The sequence below is a fragment of the Protopterus annectens genome, chromosome 7.part0, assembly GCF_019279795.1.
Source record: "Protopterus annectens isolate FY-2018-M chromosome 7.part0, PAN1.0, whole genome shotgun sequence".
Lineage (NCBI taxonomy): Eukaryota > Metazoa > Chordata > Ceratodontiformes > Protopteridae > Protopterus > Protopterus annectens.
Window position 1 is genome coordinate 304,844,781 of NC_056739.1, and position 27,811 is coordinate 304,872,591.

At 37.7% G+C, this 27,811-nt stretch overlaps 1 protein-coding gene across 1 annotated transcript in view; it reads right to left on the minus strand.

Moving 5' to 3' along the window:
- SLC45A3 (solute carrier family 45 member 3) overlaps positions 1-27,811 on the minus strand; it is an 895,193-nt gene that overhangs the window by 396,126 nt on the left and 471,256 nt on the right. The window lies entirely within an intron of this gene.

The following is a 27,811-nucleotide window of genomic DNA, read 5'->3' on the forward strand; positions in this document are numbered from 1 at the left end:
GCTGGTTTTTGGTCAACTGGTGCCCTAGGCAAAAGATCTCCACAGCACCCTCCCACACCACCCGCTGCCCTCATACTGGTCTACCGCCACCATCCAGATTACGTTTTTTTCCTTTTTCTCACAGTTTCTTTTACTTTTCATTTTTTTTCTGCATTCAATCAACACATTTTAAAAAAGCCATTTTTTTACTACAAAAAATAAACAAATAAATACTGGAAACGTGCCCCTGTTAGAGCAGCACCCTAGGTGGCTGCCTAGTTGGTCTATGCCTAAGGCCCGCTGTGTTAGCAGCATTTAGGAACATTTTGACTTATTCCACATTTCAGCATCATCCTAAGTAATATACATGTCTTATAACACTCAAGCTCAACATATCCCCCAGCCCACATCTTACAGCTACATTCCCTCTTTACATCTGCAGCGATTAACTGTTCATTTATTCTACCATCCTACCTAGCGCTGCACGTTCTCACATCTAACTCATTTCTTCATCATTAACGACAGCAACAAAAACCTCGTTATAAATGTATGCCCTGTCACTGTTTATTTTGTTTACTTAGTGCTCTTTTTCAGTGGCAGCAAGGAAACCCCATGACAAATACCTCTTTGTAAACTTACCTAGCAACATTTAGTGTTAATTTTAGTGGCTGTAAAGGAAAAAAAAAACACCTTAGTTTCTAGGAGAGCCACATGTGAAGTTAACTTCCAACCAAATACAAATTCCTCAGTCCAAATGGACTGAGAAAATACCCCTGAAACAATACATCTAAAACACATCTAACATCTTTATTTTTTTTTCAGTAGAAAGTCTATGCACCCCCATGAGGGTAAACATTGCCATCACACCTCCTTACTTGCAAGCATATCTCAACGGTAGAACATCAGTAGGAAAATGAGAAACACTGTGCTAGAGAAAAAATATCATCTGCATACTCCCACATTTCTAAACATCTTAACTGTGGGAATGCATAACACTGAAGGTAAGGCCAAATTTCTTTAATCCTACCATAATGTGATCTTGTTCTATTCAATGTTTAGCTTTTGAAAAAATATGGAAATAGATGAAAAATTATTTCATAATTTCCATTTTATCAAAACACTACTTGACAAAGAACAGAACTCCATATACATGTACAATACGGGAGCGCTACAGAATCCTGAAAGCTCAAAATCCTGAAGCCCAAAATCCTGAGACCAAAATCCTGAAAGTTCAAAATCCTGAAAACTCAAAATACTGAAAACACAAAATCCTGAAAACACACAGGATACTTATTCCAGCACAAGTACATGCAAAAAGAAATAAAACACAAACTATATTACTGTTTTGCAAGTATAAGCAGAGGGCAAGCCTTCACCCCGTGGCTGCCCCACATTCGCTACTTATATATATCAACTCCAAGATTGCACTTAGTGTGGTGAAGTGCAATCTCGGTTGATATATTTAAGTAGTAGGGGGAAGCAGCCCCCACATAGTGCAGGGTGCTTGCCCCCCTGCATATAATTGAAGAGTAATATGTTTCTGTATGTAATCCAAAGAAGAGTTGTCCAGGAGATAAAACTATCACAATATCAGCCAGTCAGTCAAAAACGTTACCGTAATGGAATGTAACCAGTCCAAGTAAGCAAGTAATTCATTAACGCTCTTTTATTATAAAACATGCGTTTTCGTCCCAACACATTAGGACTTCATCAGATACGTTTAAAACCATAGTAACCACTTTATATACCAAATAATTTCACTGTTAACCTATAATAAAACATTCAATTAATTCAAACTAGCGAATCATTTCCTATTCCCCATGAATATTCATTGCCCTCATTAATATTTATTGTTAAAAACGTGTTTTTATTTCAAAACTTCTTTAAAACATTTATTAAATACTTTATGTATGTTTATGACATTTGAGAATTAAAAATATATAAATAATGTGAAGTTCTTATATGAAACTATACAAGATATACTTTAATATGCTTCTAACTAAATAGATTTAAAATGAATGTATATATTCCATTGTTAAGTCTCCCTCTAGTGTTAAAAATTGATACAGCACCTGGATTCCTAAAAGCACCTTCTAATGACATTGTATATAAATATTACTCTAATAATTATATATAAATAAATAAATATTAATGTTAATAAATATGTAATAAATACTTCTCATAAAATTAAAATAATAATTATCTAATAATTTAATATAATAATTATGTATATAAAACATCTTTTTAAAATACTATACTTTGTTGTGTTTCAATTTTAACAAAGGTCCTATAGAAATAGTTTCGTTTAACCCAGGTTTTGTACTGGCATCAAGGAAAACCTGCCACCACAATTCCCTACCTTCCAATTTTACTTCCCATGGACCCCCTCTATGATCAGGTTTAACCTGTTCTAACACAAAGAATAAATAATTGGCTCCTTCACACATTTTTGAATGTTTATAAAGTGCGTTTGTTTCTCTTGCCCTACTAATATCATATAAGTGTTCATATATATGCCTTCGGAACACTCTCTCCGTTTTGCCAATATAAAATGCCTGACACTGTTGGCAAATAGATATATATACTACTCCCTGTGTACTACAAGTATAAAAATCCTTATTTACTATATTTTTATTTCTACTTTCTATATATAACTCTTTCTGATTCATAACATATACACATTGGGAACATTTTCCACATTTTGATGTTCCTGTCCTAATATTAACTTTATTGTACTTATTCAGTCCTTCTAATTTCTTCCTAATATTAGGTGGATTCCTATAGGTAATATTAGGTTCCATTTTCTTAATTTCATCTAAATCTGATAACAATGTAAATTTGTCCCATTCTTTCATAAATACATTTTTTATATTTTTATTAAAATTATTAAATTCAACCACTAATCTCTTTTTAAGTGGTTCCTCATTCGTTCCTAGTCTGACTTCTGTCACTTTTTCACTTTCCTTTTGTCCTTTTATAGGTTGAAATTTAGTCAGTCTACCTGCCTCCACTTCCTTTCTAATCCCTTTAACCATTTCATGTGGATAACCTCTCTCTATAAACATCAGTTCTAATTTATTACACTCTTCTACAAAATCCATTTCCCCACTCGTCATCCTAGATCCTCTCACAAATTGACCCTTTATTATATTTTTCTTACAATGTGGAGGATGAGAGCTATCATAATGGAGAAAAGAATTTACATATGTATGTTTTCTATATACTCTAGTCTCAAATTCATTATTTATCTTTATAATTTCCACATCCAAATAATTAATTATTTCATTATTCATAACATATGTGAAATTCAAAAAATTAGCGGTGGAGCCAATATATTCCATAAATTCTAATAACTTTTCTTCTCCCCCTATCCAAAAAATAATAATGTCATCCAGGAATCTGTAATAAAGTGTCCAAAATTTACTATACACAGACTGTATAACATATTTTCCTCCCATTTGGAAAGGACAGTATTAGCATAGGTGGGGGCACATGCAGCCCCCATAGAGACTCCTGACTTTTGCTTGTAATATTCCCCATTGAAAGTTAAAAAATTGTTTTTAAGTATGGTGTCCATTAATGTAACTATGGTAATTTTCTCTTCATGTAATAATTGTGTGTCCCCAAAAACGTTGTCCTCAAAATATTCCATCCCTTCCTTATGTGGGATACATGTAAATAAATCAATTATGTCTATAGTTACAAATAGGATGTCTTTATTATATATTTCTGGTGTCAATACCCTTAAAAAATCCCAAGAATCTCACAAAATATTTTTATTATTAACCCATATATGCTTCACCTTATTATCAACATATTTAGCTAGAGGTACTGTTTTTGCCCCCGCCGCTGTAACAATAGGTCTAAAGGGGGGATCTCTCTCTGTTTTTTATGAATTTTGGGTATTCCAAATATCGTGGGTACCCTAGGTTTTTTAACTTCCAAAAATTTGAATGTTTTAATATCAATCACTTTCTCTAAAACCAAATTTTCTAATAAAATATCTATTCTTTTATAAGCTATTAACATTTCATCTTTTGAAACAATTGAATATTTATTTTCATTATTTAATATTTCAAACATTTTAACTTCATAATCATTCTTCCCCATGATGACAATTCCTCCCCCTTTATCTGGTTTCATTAGTCTTAACGTAGTATTATTTTGTAACTCTTCTAATAATTTGTATTCATCTTCCTTCAGATTTTTGTTCATTCTTCTTGAATTAATTTTTTCTCCTTCTTTCCTAATTTCCCTTTCCAACACATTCTCAAAATTCTTGATTTGCGGTAATAATGGGGGGTTATATAAGGAATTCCTAACTAACTGGGCAGGACCTATGTCGTTTTTGTTAAAACCAACCCTAGATGCCAGTATCGACAAATTAATTTTCCTCATAAACATTTTGATATCTAAAATGGTGTTTGTTACCTCACCTTTCTTTACTGGGTTGAATTTCAACCCCTTACTTAATAAACTAAAATATGTTTTATTTAATACCGTGTCACTAAAATTGTATATGGTAAATCCATTGTAGGTGCTTTTAGTATTGTTCTCCGTAAAAATTTCAAGTGCATTCTCTTCTAAATTAAAACCAGGGATCGGGGTATTCATCAATAAAATCTCCCCCTCCCCCTTCTCCCCCCTCTCCTCTGAAAATTTCCTTCCCTATTCCCTCTATATGCATCCTGTACTGTTCTTTGTAAGGGTGGAAATTCATTTTCATATTCGTAATCAACTTCATTTTCTTTAGATTCATTATACTTTTTATTACTAAACTTAAACCTGTTTCTATCATAATAAAATGCAAAACTAATATTTTCAGCATATTCTTTCAAATCTCTGTTTAGTTTCCCCATTTTACGATGTAAAATCACTTCACATTTAACATCAATTTCTTTTCTTATGTTATGATATTTTCACAAACACAAATGTTTTTTATCCCTGTTGCATGCCAAACATCATCCCTCATGTTACAATGAACCTAAGCCTTTTTTTTCGCAGTGGGGTACCTTTTAGTCTTAGGAGGCCATTACCCAAGCAAACATCAGAGTTTTTTGTTACATATAGCCCTAACCCCTCCCCTGAGTGGCTATGCATACATCTAAAGAATTAAGGGTATGCAATACCTTCTTCTGAGGGAGGGCTCTTTCCTGCATATGAAGGCGACCTCATTTGTGACTTAGCAGAGACCAGATGCATGTCTAGAGTATCAGCTGCATTGATGCAGCGGTTAGCGTTGTCACCTCACAGCAAGAGGCTTTCCGGTTCGATACTCAGCTGGAGTGTCTTCTGTGTGGAGTCTGCATGTCCTCCCCACAATCGACTGAAATTTAAAAGACATGCAGGTAGGTGCGTGTGTGGATCTGCCTTCTCTGAAGGTTGGGTGCTGGGCTGGCAACTCAACACTGTAAAAATCACTGCCAATCATAAGTGGACCGGAGATCTGCTGTGGCGATCCCTAACCGGGAAAAGCCGAAAGACTTTTTAGATGCATGTCTAGAGTGTTGCTACATGCAAGGTACCATTCTTCCAATAGGTGTGTGTGCAGTCTAATGAGTCAGACCCCCCCCAGACAGTTAAGTCAGCAGCAATCACTCACTCCCACCCTCTCCCCCACCCTAACTCCTTCGGAACCAGAGCCGCTACTTGTACTCAGCCTACCTGGGCCACAGTCAGGGCTTGAAAGCTTAAAGATCTGTAGTACTTTGTACATGATTTTATTTATTGTAATGTTACTGTAACAAGGTCATGAATTAAAAAAAAAAGTCCCTTTGTGGTCATAGGCAACTACATGTTTAAATAAATAAACAGGAATTACTATAGTGGTTTTACTTTACAGAAAAAAATGAAATGGGTAGGTAAAGGTAAGAGGATGCAAATATCAAACTGAATGAACAAATGCTTCTTTATATGTTAGACAATATTTTTAAGGAAAAGGTGGCAGACAAATGGAAATTATTGCTGCATAATTAAAGAACTGCAAATCATAATATTAATTTAAGAGATCATTGGACAAATTATGGGTAAAGAAAAAATAATAAGTGGAGTAACAAGTTTCCATCCATCCATCCTCAACCCCTTTTCCCATTTTGCACACGGGGTCGGGGTGTCACATTCAAAAGTGACAATCATCTCAAGTCAAGGTTTACACCGCCGGGTGGCTATCCCACCACGGTACTTCATCCATGCCACTCATTTGTACACACACTCACAGCCAATTTAGAGTGTCCAATCCACCTACTGCATGTCTTTGGAATATGGGAGGAAACTGGAGTACCTGGAGGAAACCCACATGACCACAGAGAGGACATGCAGATGCTGCACAGAAGGTACCCCAGCCGAGAATCAAACCGGAGAACCTCTTGCTGTCAGGCAACAATGCTAACTGCTGCACCACTGTGACTATTCTAAATGGAGTAACACGTTTATTATTTGAATAAGGGCAGATTAGATGGGCCACTGATATATTTTTTTGTTTGAAACTGGGTATGATATATTTTGTGTATTATATGTTATATCATATTTTATGTGTTACATTATATTTTGTCTTATGTTTTATGTATTATTTTAGGACATTACATTTTATGTTAGATTATATTATATGTTGTGGTTTATGCATTATGTTATTCTTTACCACCAAACATATTGCCCCATGAAACAAGAAACTTCAAATGAAATCAGAATTTGATCACAGCTGTAAAAGGCAATTAAGTGTTTTTTTTACTGAATACATTTTTATTGATTTTCAGAAATATAAACACATATACAGTACGTATATCAAATAAATATTTACATAGTTGAAGCTTAAAGTGGAGAAACAATTCTAAAAATAAACATTACAAAGTCAACTATTTACATAGGATGTCTATACTTGAAAAACTTTGTTTTCCTGAATGTATTTTTGAATAAGATTATAATTTATTACAGTCTTCTGTTTCTAACACTTGATTTACTTTCTGCCAGGCAATGCTTAAGGAAGTAAGACAAAACAACAGGGTGAGTATTCTAAAACAAGGTACTATGAAATGTTAGCTCTTGAGTGACTAACAGCCATGTTCAACAATATCTCATCACAAATATCCAGGTGAACCAACTCCTGTCAATGCATAATACATCATCACCTAACTGATGTCATTATTCTACCAAGTAAACAGCAGAACATAACCATGCTGTGTGCCTTACAGCTATTAAGTACTGCAATGTGGAGTTATTATGCTGAACTAATGAAATCACGTTTGTTCTGTCACACTTAATAGCCTCGCCTAGCTAAACATTAAAGGAGCCCTTGCAAAAGATTTGCAGTAATGATGGAAACTTTGCTTCATTTGAATGCTTTTTCCTTTTTCTGTCTTTTTTTTTTTATATTTTAAATACTTGCCAGCTTCACACATTAAAGCCTAACTCATATAATGCTTACCTCAGGAATCCATAATAAATACAGTCCCAGAATGCTACTCTGTCATAAAGACAGCACACAAAACTACAATGCATCTTCCAAACACCAACGTGATGGTTGATTGCGTCAGTCCGTCCCCTTCTACCCATAAGTCACTACTAAAACTTAAACTGGAATGGCAAAAGAAATGAGACACAATGCAGGCTTGATGCTGCCTCTACAAAGTCTTTTACTTTGGCTACCACATGATACATGAGCATAAAGCACATCCTTTCACCGGGTTACTGGTAACTCACATTTTGTGCTACATTATTTATTTTATTTTATTTATTTATTTTACATTTGTTTACCGGGAAAGTCCAACTGGACACAGGTCCTTTTTCAGTGGAGGCCCGGGAAGAAAAGCTCCATTACAAACTAGAACAGATATAAACACGGCAGAAGTTAACAACTTACAGGGTCATTACATGAGCAAACAAATAGCATTTACACAATGATAGGATATAAAGATGTCAAGTGGAAACAATGACATAGCAAATGGTAATAGTAAACACAATTTGAGTGAGTTACAATACAAGTAATTTCAATGATAAGAGCGGGATAGAAGTCAGCAAGCAGTGGCTGGTTATTTATACAGAGATTATTTTTAGCCTGGAGAATTACAGGTGCAAAGCCAGGAGGTATCCAAGTGTGTCGTGAGGAGCTTTTTAAATTGTGTTGTGGAGGAGCTGGAGGTAATGGAGGTTGGGAGTTTATTCCTGATTTTAGGGATGATGTTTGAGAACAGTGATTCTCCAGCTGAGTTTTTAGCTTTTGTGGTGTCCAGGAGGAATTTGTTAGTGGGATTGGAGGACTCTGGAAATGACATACAGTTGTATAAGATTTTGGAGGCCAGGGACTTTATCAGGTTGATGAAGGATTTTGTGGGCAGAGGTTAATTGCTTATAGTAGAGGAGCTGAGAAAGTTCTAACCAATTTAGTTGTTTAAGACCAGTACAGTGGTAAGACCTATGTGTGGTGTCAGTGGCGAATTTGGCAATTTTATTGTAGCAGGTTTTAGGCTTGGATAGGTCAGTTTTACGAAGGTTGATCAGAATTGGAGAGGCATATAGGAGTGCTGACAGGAGGCATGTAACTTTTGTGGCTCTAGTTAGAAATTGTTTATGCTTATAAAGAAGACCTAGTTTCTTGTCAACCTTTTTAATGGTTTGAACAATGTGAATGTCGAATTTCAAGTTGTTGTCAAATTCGAGGCCAAGCAGTTTAGTATGAGTTATTGGGGTGATGACAGTTTTGTTTTTGGATTCTATAGTAAAAGTTGGTAAGGTTGGGGAGATCTTGCAGGATAGAAGACAAGCAGTTTTGTTTTGCTGGGGTTCAGGATGAGTTGGGAATTGGTGAACCATGTTTCTGCAGATAGGAAAGATTCCTGAGTAATGGAATTGAGCTGTTGTAGTGAGGGGCCAAAGCATACTAGTGTAGTTTCATCTGCATATTGTATGACATATGCATGAGGAGTGGAAGTGTGAAGATGGTTAGTGAATACAGAGAAAAATCAGAGGTCCAAGGATGGAGCCTTGTGGGACAACTAAGGTCACAGACAAAGGAGTAGAAAGGTGGTGTCATCACTGCACAGCCTACTGACGTCCTGATAAGTTGCTCTGGAACCAGGTGACAGAGGAGCTACTAAGATTAAGGGAGGAGAGCACACTGATTAATTTAGTGTGGTTTACCATATCAAAGGCCTTGGACAGGTCCAGAAATATAGCAAATACATACTGTTCTTGGTTTCTACTGTAGTTCACCGTATTAGTAAAGGCCATTAGAATTGTGGTGGTGCTGTAAAATGGGCAAAAACTATGTTGTGTTTGATAATAGTTTATGTGTGTTTATGTGTATGAAGGAAGTCCATGAGTTGGGTATGGATGACCCTCTCTAGGATTTTGGATAATGGTGACAGCAACTGGTCGATAATTAGCAAATTCCATGGAATTGCCTCCTTTGTGTAAAGGAATAATGTGGGAGATCTTCCAGATTGTAGGTACTATGCCCTCAGATATTGATCTGTTTATGAGTATGACTGCTGGGTAAGCAATTGCATCTGCTGTGATTTTCAGGAAGTCAGCTGGGAGGTTGTCCGCAGCTAAGATAGTTGGCTTAGATTTTTGGAGTAGTTTTCTTATGGTATCAATAGACACTGGTTGTAGTGTAAATTGGTTGGGGGAGCTTTGTAAGGTATTGCTGGGCTGGGGAGCAAGAGGGACAGAGTTGTTGGAAACATTCTGTGAATTGGCAAGGGCTTGGATAGTATCAGTAAAGTATTTATTAAATTGGGTTGCTATATTATTAGAGGAGGTGGTTGGCGTAGGGGTGGGGTAGTTATTTTCCAAGGTAGAAGAATATTATTAACAGCGGACCAGAATTTTTGAGGGTTGTTTTGGTGTTTCTCTTAAATGTTGTGATAATAGTTGATTTTATCCAGTTTTAAAAGGTTTTTAGCTTTGTTTCTGAGTTCTATGAATGTTTGTCTAGTGCTTTGATTTTTCTATTTGTGGAATTGTTCCCAGGCCTTGTCTCTTGCTTTGAGTAAGTATCTACAATCTTTGCTTAGCCAGGGTGCAAATTTAGTTTTCACTTTAATGGTTCTGGAGGGTGCATGATAATTTAATATATCTAAGAAGGATGTATTAAAGGAGTTAACAGCCTCTTCAAGGGGTAGGTGTCTGAGTGTTTCCCAGTTTCAGTGTTTTAGAGAAGAGATGAAATTATTTGGGTTAAAGGCTTTTTTAATTCTGATTGTATGGTATTTTTTTTTTTTTTTACTACAAGTACATAGTAGAAAGGTAGGCTAATGGTCACTCAGACCATCAGGAAGACAACCAACCTGAGAAGAGGGGGAGGGGTTATGAACTAGAATCCAGTCAAGGATAGACTGCCGTTTTGAGCATTTATCAGTCCGTGTGTGGGATGTGATTAGTTGGGTGAACTCATGTAGGTTAGCATGGGCTGTTGGATTCTGAGAGGAGCAGTCTAACCAGTCAATGTTAAAATTGCCCATCACAATTTTTGTCCTGTGGATGAGCACTGGATGTCTAGTATAGTATGTGTTTCAGACTGGGTATATTATTTCCTGGTAGGATATAGCCGCCAATGATATTAATGTGTTTTTTTGGGGTTGAGTTTTAGTTTAGCAAAAATTATTTCTGCGTTTTCAAAGTCAGGGATGCTAGATTCAAGACAGTCCAATGTTATGTAGTCTTTGAATAATGTAGCTACCCCACCCCAACCCCTTTTGGTTTTCCTGTCTTTACGAAGGATATTATATCCTGGAGCATCCACTTCATTGCTATTATTATTGGGTTTTAAACATGTCTCTGTTAATATCACATTGTCTGGACAGTAGAGGGCTAGTAAGGCATGCAGTTCATGAACTTTTTCCCAATATTCCTTACATTCATATTAAGGAGAAGAAGGGAAGACTTATTTCTGTTGTGTAGTAGCTCATAGTTGAATGTATTATGGCTGCTGATTGAATTAGTTAATAGAGTGGAACCGGGATTAGGATGGATATCACCTGAGCTTTACAAGGTAGAGGAGTTTGGTGAACCTATGTTGTATTTTATAGGGTCATAGGTTCATAGGTAGGTACTAGGCTATTGGCTCTAGGGCCTATATAAGCCTAGCCAAACAGTACCCTGGCTTTTGCCACCGAAGAAAATTATTTTCCTATGCCCCTGTCAAGCAGAGCTACAGAAGTGATCCCCAGGGTGAATTTCCTATCTGCCATCCAAACATCAAGATTTTTGTTGAAGAGTGCTAATGAGGAGCTTTGTTTGATACAGATAGGTAGTTTGTTCCAGAGTATGGGAAGTCTCTGAGACAGGAATCTATCCCTCCAGCATCTTCTGTTTATTGTGGTGACAAGATTTAGGTCCCTTGAGCATGTAGCTTGGAGGGATTGGGATTTCTTTACATGGAGCATGAGTAGGCGATATGTGACAGAGTAAAGCTGAAGTTTTTGAGACGGTCTGCGTAGGGCATCTGTTTGAGGCCAGTAATCCTCTTTGTGAGGTATTTCTGTGGCCTTTCCAGTTGTTGTAGATGTCTTGTGAGGTATATACCAAAAGGGGCGTTGTACTCTATAATGGGTCTAATGAGTGGTTTACTTGAGACAGATTTTTACAACTACTTATTAATTTAGGATTACAATTGCTTATAAATATAAGTATAATGTTATGAATAAATTACAAATCTGGTAACTCACCTTTTATGCAACATTACAATTACTTATAAAAATAAGTATGATGTTATGAATAAATTACAAGTCAGAAGCATTAATATAAAATGATTAAAAATCTACTTTAAGCTATATCATGGCATGTCACAGCTTAATGCAATAAAGGCATTTCAAAAATCAGCTCTTATTCTAACCAGTAATCATTCACTGCTTCTTGTTGTAATTCGGTTTGTTATGTACACATGTATAATCTCTACAACTGATAGGCTTATGGAATATTGCGTTCTGTTATTTTGTTATTGAAATTACAATGTTTTTGCATATAATACTTGATCTCCCCATTATAACTGTACTATTACTTCTTGTTACTTCTTTTACATTTGATAGTTATTTTAAAGTATTGTATTTTTGTAAATCTCACATTACGTTATTTATTCTTGTTGTGCTGACATTTCTTCTGGTTTGTGGCTGAAATGTATCTGGTACCAGCCGAACAGCTAGGCTAACAAACATTAAATAAAATTATTCTTCTACATATGGACACCTGCATGTTCGATCTCTGCTCTTCAGCCTTCTAAATATTAACTTGAGAACTACTTGAGTGCTGCCAGAAACTCTGATCTGGATTATAACCATGAGAGTCTTCAGGCTCATGCACAGCTTCTATACGATACTTGATTTCACTTCTGCACTCATTAGCAACCTCATGACATTTTTTTCTGAGAAAATGACATACTTAAATGAACAAACTGGTCCTACCCTGAACAGAACTGCTTGTACTCTGTATTAACCATGTTGATCAAATGCTTTCTGTTTCTTATGTACACAAGTAAAGCTTGACCCTGGACATAAAACTGGTTCATCTGCCAACTAACAGCTTCTAACTGTACTTCTCTGGCACATGTATTCTCTTAGACCTTTTCTGAAAATTAAAAAGCCTACTGCTGCTTTTATAATATTATTTGTTATGTTTTCCTGCTTTCGTTTAAGCAACTGAATATCATTACTTTTATGCTCCAGCATTTTTAAACACCTTTATTGAATTATCACTTATGACATAGGCAAATTTGCATTTGTATAAATGTAATCAAACTGTATTAACAAGTTCACGTTTACAAACATTATTCTTCAAATATATTACTTATATATCATGTAACCTAAGTAACATTACATAACTTATTCAATTCCTGCCTTTTTTAACAAGAAACATCTTTATCAAACCATCACTTAAGACATAAGCAATCATACTGTTATATAAATGAAAACAAATTGACACAATCCTAGCTGCAAGCATTTTAAATCACAAGCCATACTGACACACTCTTATTTGCAAAAATTATACATCAATTATAATCTACCAAATCATTTTCAGTCAAACATTACACAGCTCATTTAAGTCCTGCCTTCTTCTAAATCTCTTTCCTTACCTGTTCATAGGTTCATAGGTTGGTACTAGGCTATCAGCCCTAGGGCCTATACAAGCCTAGCCATAACAATTCCCTGGCTATTTCTTCCCACACTATTTACTTCCCTGGACCCCTGTCTAGCAGGGCGACTGACATGATCCCCGAGGTGAATTTCCTTTCTCCCATCCAATCGTCAAGGTTCCTTTTGAAGAGGACCAAAGAGGCACTCTGCTTGACATGTATGGGCAATCTATTCCAGAGTCTGGGGAGTCTCTGGGTCAGGAACCTATCCCTCCAGCATATTTTGTTTATTGTGATGACAAGGTTTAGATCCCTGGAGCGTGTGGCTCTGAGGGATTGGGATTTCTTTAAGTGTAGCATGTCCAACAGCTCTGGGTTTGACATGGCCTTGTATGTTAAGCAAAGATCGTATCTGAGTAGGCGATATGCGACACGGTATAGCTGGAGTTTTTTAAGGCGGTCAGCGTAGGGCATCTGCTTTAGGCCTGTGATTCTTTTAGTGAGGTATTTCTGTGGCCTTTCCAGTTGTTGCAGATGTCTTGAGAGGTACATACCAAACGGGGCATTGTATTCTATAATGGGTCTAATGAGGGATGAGTACAGTGGGACAATGACCTCCTTTTTTCTGGATGAAAAGCCCTTAGTGATGAGGTGTGCCACATAGAAGGATTTCCTGACTGTTGTGGCGATGTGGTTATCGAAGGTGAGACCACTGTCCACCTGTGTCCCTAAGTCTCTTATCAAACTTTCGGTGTTTAGTGTACTGCCACCTATATGGTAATTCACGGATACATGTTTTTTCCCAAAGGGGATAACTATACATTTCTTGGAATTGAGCTTGAGCCCATGGCTCTGGCACCAAGCATCTGTTTCTGTAAGGCCCTTTGTAGAGTATCCACATCATTTGGGGATTCAATAATGGCTCCCAGTTTGCAGTCATCTGCAAACTTTGTTATCCAGAGTCCCTTAGTGTTGGCCTGTACTTCAGAGAAGTAGATGCCAAACAAGAGCGGTCCCAGCACTGAACCCTGAGGTACTCCACTTGTCACTTGTCTGGAGCTGGATTTGGAGTCGGCTACTTTTACAGTGTGGGTTCTATCAGTAAGCCAGTTAGCAACCCATTGGGTGACGTAGGGATTAATGCCCAGCTTAGTATGTTTATCTATGATTCCAGAGTGGGGGATGGTGTCAAAGGCCTTGGCAAGGTCTAGATAGGCTGTGTGGACCACCTTACCCTTGTCCATGGCTCTGGAGACTGATTCAAAGAAGTCAATCAAGTTCGGGAGACAAGATTGGCCCTTCACGAACCCAAACTGGGTGGAGTCCAGTGTTTGAAGGTTGCCAATGTCTTTGTTTATAAGTTCATTGATAATACGCTCCATGGCCTTGCAGATAAGGCTTGTCAGACTGATGGGATGGTAGTTTCCGGGACCCAAGGTGGATCCCCCCTTGTGGAGTGGGATAACTGTAGCTCTGCGCCACTCAGTGGGCACGAAGCCTGAGGTGAGGCTATGATTAAACATGACACTTAGGTGAGGTGCCAGTTCATATTGTAGTTCATGTAGTACACAGCCCGGGATGTCATCTGGTCCCATGGATGCTGTATTCTTAGCTTTGGAGAGTGTGTTTTTTACCTGTGTGGCCGTTATTACCGTAATTTGGCAATCTTCCAGTATTGAATGGGCCATTTAGGGGGTGAGAGGGCAGTGGAGTTGGCACTGAATCGATCTGCCAGGATATTGGCAATATCCTTGGGATCAGTATATTTAATGCCATTCTATTTTAGCTCAGAGCAAATCTGTGCATTGCCATTTAGATTATTGACATAGTTATAGAATGCCTTGTTGTTGTCTTTGGAATCTTTGGCAATTTTATTTTCGTAACTAGCTTTGGAGGATTTTATGAGGTATTTCAGTTTCTTTATGAGGCTGGTAAGGAAGATTTTTGCATCTTGGGATTTTCATCTTTTCTGCAACAGTTTCTTCCTTTTGTTGTAAAGTTTGTTTATGGCAGGGGACCACCAGATTGGCTTCTTTTTTTTGGATGAGAGCATCTTGGTTCTATTTGGGATGGCACGATTTATGCATGAGTGGATGTGCTCGTACAGTGCCTTAGTGTAGGATTCAGCAGTTGAACTTTCAGCTCCTGTCTGCATGGGTGTCATGAAGTTTGTCACTTCTGACTTGAGTAGCATGAAGTTGGTTTTGGAGAAGTTTTTTATGGAGGTTTCCTTACGGGGGGGGGGGGGGGATGTGGATGTTAAGGGTGATTAGCTTATGGTCAGATGTGACTAACGAGGGGGTGACCATAGGTGTGGAGCATCGATTTCCCATGTTGGTAATGACCAGGTCTAGGATATTGGAGCCCCTGGTGGGACTATGGATTAGTTGATCCAGGGCATTGGAATTTATGAATTCCAAGAACCGTTAAGCAAAGGTGTTGGTACATGAGTAGCTTTCCCAGTTAATGGCAGGGTAGTTAAAATCACCCAGTATTAGGGTGTTTGGTTCTATCTTAATATTTTCCAGTATGTTTACAAAGATGTAGTGAGAATCTTGGGGTATGGTGGGGGATCTGTAGCAAGCTACAATTTGGATTGCAGTCTTACCTAGTGTTAGTTGCACCTGGAGAATTTCAGACGCATTGTGTTGGGCAACTAGCCTGGTGGTGTGAATATCCTTGGTGAATATTGACACTCCTCCACCTTTTCATGGTACATATTGTTCCCACAATTCCCATTTTCCCTGTGTTGTTTGCTACTACCCTTTTCTAAATATCGCAGTTCTGGTTGTTATACCACTGTTACTATATACACTACTTCTAGTATAGTTAGTTGAGATTTTGATTTCTATTTTCTAGTAATTGCTGTTTTGGCAGCCACCATGAGAAGTTGTGGATAGCAATTAATAAAGACCTGAAGGACTTTATCTGGGAGGGGAAGACGGCAACAGTCAAGTGGGATAAACTGATTCTTCCAGTAGAACAGGGATTGATTGGAATTAATTGATTTGAAGGGGTATTTCAGAGCTACACAGTTAAGGCTCCTATACAGAGCAGAAGCAGAAAAGTATAATTCAAAACGGAAAGGGATGATGATAAAACAGTGGTAAAGCTCAAGAAACAAGAAGAGACTGGGATTTTGGATCCAGGCCTTTAAGGAGAATAACAATAATTATACAGAATATCACCTCTATAAGGTAGCAGAAAGTATCCTAAGAACTACGCCAATGCAGGAATGGAAAAAGGAGATTCTACTGATAAAGATGACTGCAATTAGGGATCCAGACAATAGGCAAGAGGGAGCTGGAATTTACTGGAGAAGGCTGGGTACTAGGAGTACGTAACTAGAGAGAGAAAGATGATATAATCTGAAGACGCCAAGAATTTATTAACTAAGTAGTGGAACTTGATGCTCTATGTCTCCTATTCATGAGTAACCAAGCTGGTGAGAGTCCCACCCACTGAAGTAGAGTTTCTCTGTATTACAACATGGACACCTAGTATTCACATTTACTACTACTGCTACACTTTTCATTAGATTCTTAACTCTATCAACAGTCCTACACCTGGGCAAGTATAAAGTGGATGAGTTTAAACTCATCTGTGTTTCTTCTCTGATATGCAACTCCCTCATCTCTTTTATGATATAAAACCACTATGAGTGATGCTTCTATTTGTCAAATAAAGATTCATTTAATCATATGACTTGTATAAAAAATTAATGTTAATAAAAAAGCAAAAATAAAATACATAGTAAGTACTTTCATCATAAAATATACAGACTTCATCAGACTCTGTAAAACAAAATGTGCATGCAAATTCTGTAATATAATGGCAATGTTATTATAATAAAGTATCCAATGAAAAGTACAATTGTGTAAGTAAACTTACCAAAACATTAGATGAATGAGCATTGCTACAGTACTTTATTCTATATGGGTTATATCATGTACAGCCAGCCACCTTCCAAAGCTTTAGGGCACCTGTCACATACCCAAACTGTTAGCTCAAGCTAAGCTGACTAAAAAGTCAGGTTTGGGTGCCAAGCCTTTTATAGCTTTTATGGTAACTGAGAGAGAGAGAGGTTAAGTCCTGACAGGGCATGCTAGGAAAAGAAAAAAAAAACATGTCCCCACCCTGGCATAAAAAACAAACAAAAACAAGGGGGATGGAGAGAGTGGTTAATGCAGCAGTGATCATTCGAACATCTACTGTTAGGGTAAGTTTACTTGTACAGCTGTACTATGTCCATCATTACACTGTAGTAGCTGAAGTTATACAGGTAGATTACCATAGCTTAAAAAACTGGGAGGTGGAAAGAAAGGGTCCAGGAGTCCCTGTAGAATGGACCTACTAAAACCTGTCCTAGATTTGTAGAAGGTATCTAGTTTATAGAGCTTTGTAAAAGTGTACAGAGGATCAAGCTGCTGCTTCTGGAATGTTGTACTGTATTTCTACAATCCAGTCCTTTCCAAAAAGTCACTGATGAAGCCAAGGCCCTGGTAGGTGGGCCTTGACCCTGCTTGGAATAGTTTTGTTTTGTTGGTAAGGTAATAGCCTGAGACAACCATTTGGAAATAGTCTGCTTTGACACAGGCTGTTCCTTCTTCCTACTTTCACAAGAAATTAACAAGTGCTCAAAAGGTCTAAAAGATTAATGAACAACTGATCAGAAGTTCTTAAACATTTTGTTCTGTCAATATAGTATCCAAGTTGTCTGTGAACATCAAAGGAATGAAATATCCTTTCTCCCTCATTTTTAGATTCTGGAAAGAAAAGAGGGAGATAGATAAGACTGGCTTTAGGTAAACTTGGATACCATTTTTGTCATAAAGGAAGGATTAATCCTTCAATAAGTCCTCTCTCTGTGGAAGATGAGATAAGGTTTACCCACCATAAGGGATTGTAACTCAGATACTCTTCTTGCAAACATCATAGCAATGAGTAAAATGGTCTTCCATATTAAGAACCTCAAATGGAGCACGTTTGCTTCCCTAAGACAAAATTAAGATCTCAAGGAGGAGCCAGTGGTTTTCTGTGAAGTTTCTTATGCAGAACCCCTCTTAAATATATTTTCAAATGAGACTGCATTGAAAGAGGCAGATCCATGGACAGACATGCTAAAATGGCCAACAAATGAACCTTGACACATGAGTAAGACAGGCCATAAGATACTAATTCACACAGATAATGTAAAATCAGAAAAAAAAACTAGCCCTGACATGGTGCTGGTTCTTTTGTTGGCTCCAACTAGAAAACTTTTTACATTTGCTAATATATGATCTTCAAGTATCAGGCTTTCATGCCTCCATTAATACCTGCGGCACAGCCTCAGAAAAAGGTGCCTAAAAGATATCAAGATCCTATAATCCAGGCAGTCAGTTGTAATTATTTGGCGTTGAGCTGTATCAAACACACTGCTCATGTGTGAGTAAATCCCGTCTGTGGGGAACCTTGTGATAATTTCCTCTGGCAATTCCAAAAGAAGGGAGAATCGCTGTTTCCTGAACCAGAAAGAAGTCATCACAATGATCTTTGGGGATTCCTTATGAATCTTCAGAAGTACCCTGGAAATCAGTGGAAAGGGTGGTAAAGCATAAAGGAACATTCCTGTCCAATAAAAAGAAAAAGCATCTTTCTTCCATGCATGGAGTCCTGAAATAGAATTTTGGTATTTGACAGTTTATGGAGGAGGCAAAAAGGTCTACCTGAATTCCCCACAGATGGATCAAATCTTGGAAGATGCCTTGATGTACTTTCCATTTCTGAGTGTCTATCCTGGTCCTGCTCAGATTGTCTGGCACACAGTTTTGCTCTGACTGAATGTAAGATGCCTGTAGAGTAAGATCTCTTACCCAAGAGGAAATGTCCTGAAAATTTAAAAAAGACACTGCAAATATAAGCAAGTTGTCTAAATATGGAAAAATGTGGATAATCAGCAACCTGCAGTGGGCTATCACAGTAGCTAGACTCCTTGTGAATGCTCTTGGAGCAGTGGACAACCCAAGGATAAAGCAGAGAACTGATGATGTGATCCAGACACACGAAAACCTTAAGAAATGTGTCACATTTGGATTAATAGGAATGTGATGATATGCATCTTTTGAATCTATGGTTACTACAAAACTCAAATGAGGAAGGGGGATTACAGGTTTTGACATGAAAATGAAAGCATTTTGAAGTTTGGCACTATCGCAAACTGGTTCAGGAAACAAATATTCATAACTGGTCTTAAAGACTGTTTATTTTTTTCTTGCCAAAACTGGATGAGGGAGCAAAATATGCCTTAAAAAATTTAGAGATGGAGAACTGGCACTACTCACTTAAAAAGTAAAAAAGTCATGAACATTTAGAAGCCATGTAGCTGAAACGCCTGAAGTCCTAAAGCAGTCATTTGCATTTATTCCATGGGCTTTTATTACAGGAAGAAAACTTTAGCTTGGCTGGGTTTTTCTTGCAGTTTATATATATATATATATATATATATATATATATATATATATATATATATATATATATTCATTGAATACGGGGTTGTCTGTAACTACAGCATATGTCTTGTAAACTGCTTGCTGCTATCTAACACAGGTTCTAGGTTTTTATGCATGTACTAGTGTGTTGATTAGTATGTTTGTGTTTTAGAATATAAGAGGCTACTTTTGTGCTGGTAAGATTTGTGGCGAGTTTCGGAAAGCATGCAGACTGTGTGTGAGTTTTGTTTGTGTGAGTGACTGGTTGAAAGACAGTAACTCCTGTAAGTGAGGGTTGTAATTTATGAGGTTGAATGTTTGTGGAGTGTTGGATTTTTGTGTGTTGCAGTGAATGGTCTAGTCTTAGCAGAATGGATGCACCCTGGAATGAGTGCAGTGAATAGCAGTGAGTGATTTGGGGTTGCTATGTTTATCTGGTCACAAGTTTACAGTATATCTGGGGTCTGTGTTTAATGGCAACTGAGCATAGGTAGGGGTTGCAATGTATATGGTGCATACCATGTGGCAGGAAAATCCAGGCTGTGTGAAGGTTGTGCATGATGGGTGTTTATTGTTTGTCTATGTGTCCGAAGCAGCACTCAGCATAATTTAGGTGTGATCTTAAAGTTTTGGGGGCACTACTGGGGGCTTGCTTACCCATGTAAGAAATGTCTTTTCAGTGTCTTTTTGTGTGCTTTGGTTCATGGATGTTGAATGGTGATTTGAGTTTAGTGTGTTTGCATGTGCGTGTATGTCTATACATTTGTGTGAATTACATAGGTAGGTATCTCAGTCTTTAGATCAGCTAATGAGTTTTCTTAGTCATTTTTGACTAAGTGGTTAAAACCAAATCTTTCTAAAATACTTGGCACAGCTCCCTAAAATGCTTCTGTTATAGCTGAAATACCAAAGGGTAGACTTGTGAAGTCTGTACCTTCCAAGGCACTACTGAATGCACATAGCTGACATCTTACTTCTTGTTAGAAATCCTGATTAGCAAGTACAACAGAAAAGTATATGGCAATGATCATTGTCAGTGCAACTGTCAGCAATGGACAGTGCATGCTCTGTGTTGTGCTCTCCAGATATTCTGGGATGACTATGCATTTCTAAGCTTATTTTGCTTCATAACTATAACCATACTATTAGCCCATTCAGAAAAAATCTCTATTATGTTCCTTAGGACTCAATTGATCAATTTCATTTAAGCCTTTGAGTCTATGTGTTTAAATAATTTAATAATTGAAATAATAGTTTAATTAAACAGATGTTACAGCAATTGTGGATTATGTTTGATGAAGCGTTCAGGTTTGAACGTGAAAGCGCTTACTAACCATACTGTTTTTATTTTTTATTGAATTAAAGTGTTTCAGTTTACACCGTGGTGTCACCTCAAGAGTTTTTTATCCTTGAAAATTTTAAAAACTCACTGAAAGAATATCTATATAAAGACACTATGCTAGAGCACTGTAAAACCTAGTAGTAGGTGCTTTTAAATGCAAAATGAAAATTCTGATATAAATAAAACAATTTCAGTTACTACTTTACTAAAACTCTGGGCAGCTAAGTTGTGAGTTTTCTTTTAAAAGTATCTAAGATAAAGTTAAAAAAAGTTCAGGGTAGATTTTATTACTATACTATATTGAGTTTTGATTTTTACTGTTACTATTGTTTGAAATGATTTGTTGTAATATTTCATGTGGCAATCTGATTTTTGTATAAATGGAGTTTTTAGGTTAATTGTATTTGTTTCTGATTAAATCTGATTTATTAAACAGATGAAAGCACTAATCTGGCGTTGCATTATTGTGTACAGAACCAAGCTTGGTGAAATGTAGATATTCTCATACTATCCAGTTCAAAATTAAAAAAAAACATTAGTGAGAAAGCCTATTCCAGAATACGCCCTGCTCTTTGGAAACACTTTCCAAATAAAGTGAAAAAATAATATCCTACTAACGTTTAAGAAGTCGCTGAAATAATATCTTTATAAGCACACAAAAGCTCTTGCTTTTGGGACACTGACTGAATTATATTTCAATCTCATTGTTAGACAAAGTTAAACATATTCTTCTCTCTCAGTCACAAATTCTTGGAACAGCATCCTACTGGCCTGAATGTCTTTTTATAACGTGTATATATTTATTGGCATAAAATGTATATTTGCTCACTCTGTATACAATGTGCATATCACCTTAAACTCTCACCCTAAATATATTACATCTACTGTATGCCAATTTAACACTGTGTTAATCCATTATATCTGCATGCACATTTACATTTATTTGTATACTTGTTTGATCTGCACTGCATATTTTGACTTTGCAAATATATTATACCCAGGTTGTAAGTGAAAATTGTCAACAGACCACCTCACTTACCTGGTAAACAAATCGTAAAATAAATAAATAAAGTACACACATCCTACTACAAGTACTATATCTCCTGCACAAACCATGCTCTCAACACATAAACCATCATACATTGAGGTACTCACCAGAAATTTACCTAAACATCAGAGACCTCTGAAAGACAAACAGGCTATGCCTAATACAGTACTTACAGCACTCAATAAACATAAAACTGCAAGTGTCTCACCAAACAAGTTCCTAAGGCAAAGCACATCTAAACCAATTTTTTTGGTCATAGGTGACTCTATAGTGAGACACATAGATGTCCCACTCACCAAGCTGGACAAGGAGGTTATGGTCAGCTGTCTGTTGGGTCCCAGGATCCACCAGGTCTCACACACACAAACACACACACACTCACACACACACACACACACACACACACACACACACACACACACACACACACACACACACACACATACACACACACACACACTCTCAAGTGTCTCAACAAGTACTGTTATGACTCTGTCATAGTTCATGTTGGTGTGAATGACTTGAGACATACCTCACTGGACTACATGAAGAGACATATAACAGAGCTGTCTGAATATGTGTCACAGGCAGGTATGTCTCTAGCCTTGAGCAGCATATTACCTTCACCTAGAATGATGCCACAATATAAACAAAAAATGACTGACTTCAACAATTGGCTTAGTTTCTGGAGTCATTTTAAAGGGGTCCAGTGCCTGTCAGCCTCGTATATCGTATATGGTACATAGACCATGCTGCTTTGCCAGAGATGGTCTTCATCTTTCACCTTTGGGATTTTGGTTACTGGCTAAGGCTCTTGCCTCCCCCATAGTGCCTTTTTTAGGCAATGTCACAAAAACAAAACTCCCAACATAAAAATATCTTCAAAAAGCAACTTCAAGGTTATGCTGCTAAATGCTAGGAGTCTAAACCTAAAACTGCACTCAGTGGAAGCAGCCCTCACCTTAGAAGATGCTGACATCTATGCAGTCACAGATCCTTGGTTTAAGGCCATGGAAAGCACCCCGGCCATGCCAGGTTATAACACCTTCCACACATTCAGAACACAAACTGATAGTGCGAGAACTAAAGGAGGTGAAGTATCACTATTCATAAAAGATTTTACACCTCTAGACTGGTTAATCAAAATGATTCTCTTGAACTAGTCTAAGTCCAATTGACTATAGGTAAGATGCCTCTCCAAGTTATTGCCAGTTACAGGACCCACTCTGTGAACCAAGATACCCACAATGCATACTTGGTCTACTTGAATCGCTCAAGATACAACCAAACATGCTGGTTTTAGGTGACTTTAACTACTCATCCATAGATTGGAAAAAATTATACATGTACTAGCATGCTTGCCCAAAGGTTCTTGGACTTCAACTCCAGTGCCCTGGCCCAGCTGTTTGACACCCCCACAAGGGGCCCAAACATTCTGGATATGGTGCTCACTAGTGAGGTCTGATCAAAAATATGTCTCATCAGAAGTAACAATAGCATCTGAGTCCCCATTAGCATCAACTAGACTAAAAAGCTTCTCCAAAGCTAATTACGACCTAATATGTGATGGCATTAATAGCTTCATAGCCCCTGCCCTCACTGATGGCATGGACACCTATACTGGGATTTACGTCAATGCCTTGTAGAAGCATCTATACAAATGTGTTGACTCCGACATACCTGATGAAAATAAGATCCTCAGGAAAGAACAAGCCTGCCTGGTGGACATCTGCCATTAACAGGTTATACAATAAGAGAAAGAAATTGCTGTCCAAGAGCAGGAAGGAATGGTTTCTGAATTGGAACCATTCCCTCCTCAGTTTAAACAAGCAAATAAGACACTTCGTAAGGCATTCTAAAGCTAGCTATGAATCTAAATTAGCCTCCTTCACTAAGGATAATCTTAAGGCCTTCTTTAGCTGTGCCGAAAAACTTAAAGAAAAACCCAGATCTGAGCAGAATTGGTTGTTACTGTCATCACATATACTGAACCCACAGAAATAACCAACCTGCTAGCTGACAGGTTCAGTGAAAACTTCTCCCCACTGTCCCCACCACATATCCCCAAAGTTTCCCTACCACCTGCCCTCCACCTGGTATCTCCAAGGAGCAGGTCGTAAATGCTCTCTCCAAAGCCAAAACCACAGCTTCTATGGGACCTGATAATATCCAAGGTTGCATCCTAAATGGATTAAGAGAGGAACTAGCTACACCACTGGGTACTCTTTTTAACCACAGTCTAAGCACTGGTTTTGTACCTGCTGAATGGAAAATAGCAATCGTTATCCCGTTACATAAAAGTGGCACCTCCACAGACCCTGGAAACCATAGACTCATAAGCCTGACCAGCCTAATCTGCAAGCCTATGGAAAGAATAATCATGGACCTTATCGACAAAGATATAGGAGACCTCCAAATACTTGACCCAACCCAGTTTGGCTTCGTTAAAGGGAGATTCTGCCTCTTGAACTTAGTGGACTTCTTTGAGACAGTCACCAAAGGCCTGGATGAAGGCAAATCCATACATACAACCTACCTGGACCTAACCAAGGCCTTTGACACTATTACCGACAGAGGCATCATTGATAAACTCATCCAGCTGGAGATCAACCCATATATTGTCAGGTGGGTTGCAAACTGGCTCACCAATAGAACACACACAGTCAAAATAGGTGACTGTACCTCACCAACATACTCATAACCAGTGGTGTTCCACAGGGATCTGTGCTGGGGCCCCTATTGTTTGGAATTTATTTATCGGATGTACAGGCTAAAACAAAAGGCCTATGGCTGACAAAGTTTGCTGATGATTGCAAACTGGGTGCAGTCATCGAGTACCCAAATGATGTCAACATCGTACAAGAGGGACATACACAGACAAGCAACTGGTACCAAAGTCATAGGCTAAAACTCAATGTAAAAAAATGCATTATCTTCCCCTTTGGCAAAGGCAATGTTCCTGCAGATTATCACATTAATAACAACACCCTGAGCATATAATCAGTGGTGAGGGATTTGGGCACAGAGGTTGACAGCAACCTTTCCTTTGACCAATACCTATCCACAGTGGTAAGAAAACCTTTCTACATCACTGACCTCATAAGTACATGCACTGCATCCAGAACAAAGAGGTTATAACCCCCTGTACACCTCACTCATCAGGCCAATAATAGAGCAGAATGCTACCTTTGGTATGTAACTTACCAGGCACCTGCAGCAACTGGAAAGGCCTCAAAGGTTTCTTACAAAGAAAATTCAGGGTCTTCAGCATATGTTATATGTTGATAGACTGAAATCACTGTCACAATACTCTGTGTCTTAATGACTACTCAGAGGTGACTAACTTGCATATAATCCAATCTCAGATCTTGCTCTAATGGAAATGCTGCTCATTTACAAATAAATGGTATAAGATGCACTCGCTCTAGGGAACTCAACCTAGCGTGTGACATCAACACGACTTGCTGAAGAGACAGATATGTCTCACAGAGGCTACTTCTCCTCTGGAACAAACTTTCAGTTCAGGTGAAGCAAGGCCCCTCGCTGACTGTAGTTAAGCGTAATTTGGATGATTGGATGGGAAACCGCAAATTCACCCCGGGAGTTTAACCTGTGTCCCTCTTGGACTGGGGCAGTAGTTGTTGGCTTAGTTCCAATTAATATCTCGATATTTTTGGGAACAGGAGTTGTACTTGGCTAGGCTTGTAAGGGCACTAGGGCCATCAGCCTAGTAACCTCCTATGATCCTCCTATATGCCCATTTAGATCTTAATAAAGATAAAACAACTTTTCTGTTAGAATTAACAGGAAATGTCTGGAAAGTATCAGAAATAGCAATTGAGATTGTGTCTCTATATAAAGTTTAGACATTTCGTTTGAAATTAACAGAATTGTTATGTGAAGTGCTATAGAAGTAACATTTGAAGCGGTGCCTTTGTGAGTCTGTGACTATGTCTGTTCTGTTCTCATGCGCCATTACTATGTGTGAGCGCCAAGCTTCTAATGCGCCAAAAGAGTACCGCATTTGTATTTCCCAAAGACAACTTGTGAAAGCCCTTCACAGCTCTTATTTTACGTACACATTACTAGTCTCCAATACAAAGACTTTACTTTGTGCCCTGAATAAGTCACTAAAGTAGACCCTAATCAGCACATAGTGCTCTTCAACTTTAATGATTTGAATTTGGACTCTGGAAAAATATTCACAAATTCTGCTTCAGTATCAGACTTAAAGTTGACAGAATTGTCATTATCAGTATATTTTTCTGACCAGCTGTGATCAGTTCTTTCCGTGCAGTGTACTGGATTTTGAATCTGCAGTTCTAGCTGCATAATGCCCACAACAATGTCCTCATTTTCTATTTATTAACTTCAGTAACATGCAAATTTTCATAGTACACTTAATTTATTAAATTTTCTTTGTAAATGTTTCTTACTTGCATATAACCAGTAACTTTAATTAAATTAAATTATGCTAATATTCTAGTACTATGCTTATAGCCACATGTAGTGTATGTTTGGCTTTACTTTTAACTACACAACTCATTCCAGCCATCGTCTTAGATGAATCATAGCTCTTTATGTTACTGTTTATATTACGAACATGCAGTTTGCCTCATTTTTGCATTGTTTTCAGATGCAGTTTTAACCTTATATATTTATATTTCCTCTGTAAGCTTCTTCAGCAATATAGTTCTAATTTCATGTACTCTGCACATATCCAGTGTTTTATTTAACGTAATTTTTTATTCTTTTAGCTGTCCTTTTCTTGCTTGTTATTTTTAATGACACTAATATTGCTTTCTTAAAAAAGCAATATACTGAAAGTCATAATACTGAATGTACAATGTTGAAATCTGAAAATACTGAAATGTAAAAGTGCCAAAATCAAAATATCTTCCTCTCTACATGTGGAAAGAGCTGGATCCCCACCCCACCCTCCGCCCAGGCAGGACCCATATTAACGCTTGCTTCCAAGTTTCCCTAGCAGGGGAATGATGTTATTTGCTGACCAGCTGTATACTGGCACACTGTACTTATGTAGTGTATCTGTTCTATTAGTTTGTATTTTGAGTTCAACATTGTAAAATTTCAGATTTTTGATATTTCATGATTTTGCATTCAGTATTATGACTTTAAGTATGAGCCACGGTGGTGCAGCAGTAGCGTTGTTGTCTTACAGCAAGAGGCTCTCCCGTTCGATTCTCGGCTGGAGTGCGAGGAGTGCCTTCTGTGTGGAGTCTGCATGTCCTCCCCGTGGTTGGGTGGCATTCGAAAGACATGCGTAAGTGGGCGTGCCTTTGTTGAAGCTTAGACGTCGAGCTGGCACCTCAGCGTTCGTAAAAATCTACTGCCAATCATTAGCGGACCGGAGTTCCGCTGTGGCGACCCCTAACCTGGAAAAGATGAAAGACGAACAACAACAAAATTATGACTTTAAGTATACCAATATTTAATAAGTTATCAAGCACCCAGTTATATTAACTAAACCCTCTTGCCCTTCCACATATATATCTCAAACTTCTGTATCTAAAACTCCCACGTTTTCAGCAAGTAACCAAGCAGCTTGAGACACAGAGGTGACAGCAGAAAACAGATCTCGGAAATACATTCAGATTCTTGTGTTAGTGTCAACATGAAAAAATAGTGATTCAGCAGCTTTCTAAAAAAAGAGTAAAATAATAATGTAAAAATTATAATTAACAGATATTAAAATAAAGTCTAAAAGTGAGAAATGTGATGACTGCTTAACTTGGTTTCATCTTATGCTTCATAATCCCCTGAGTGAGCTCTGACTCTAGCACAATACGCATGTTACTTTTCAATGCCCAGATAATCTACTCTCCAGAAAATAATGTACGAGAATACAACAGTGCTACATCTGCAGGAACTCCTAGGAAGTAAACGCT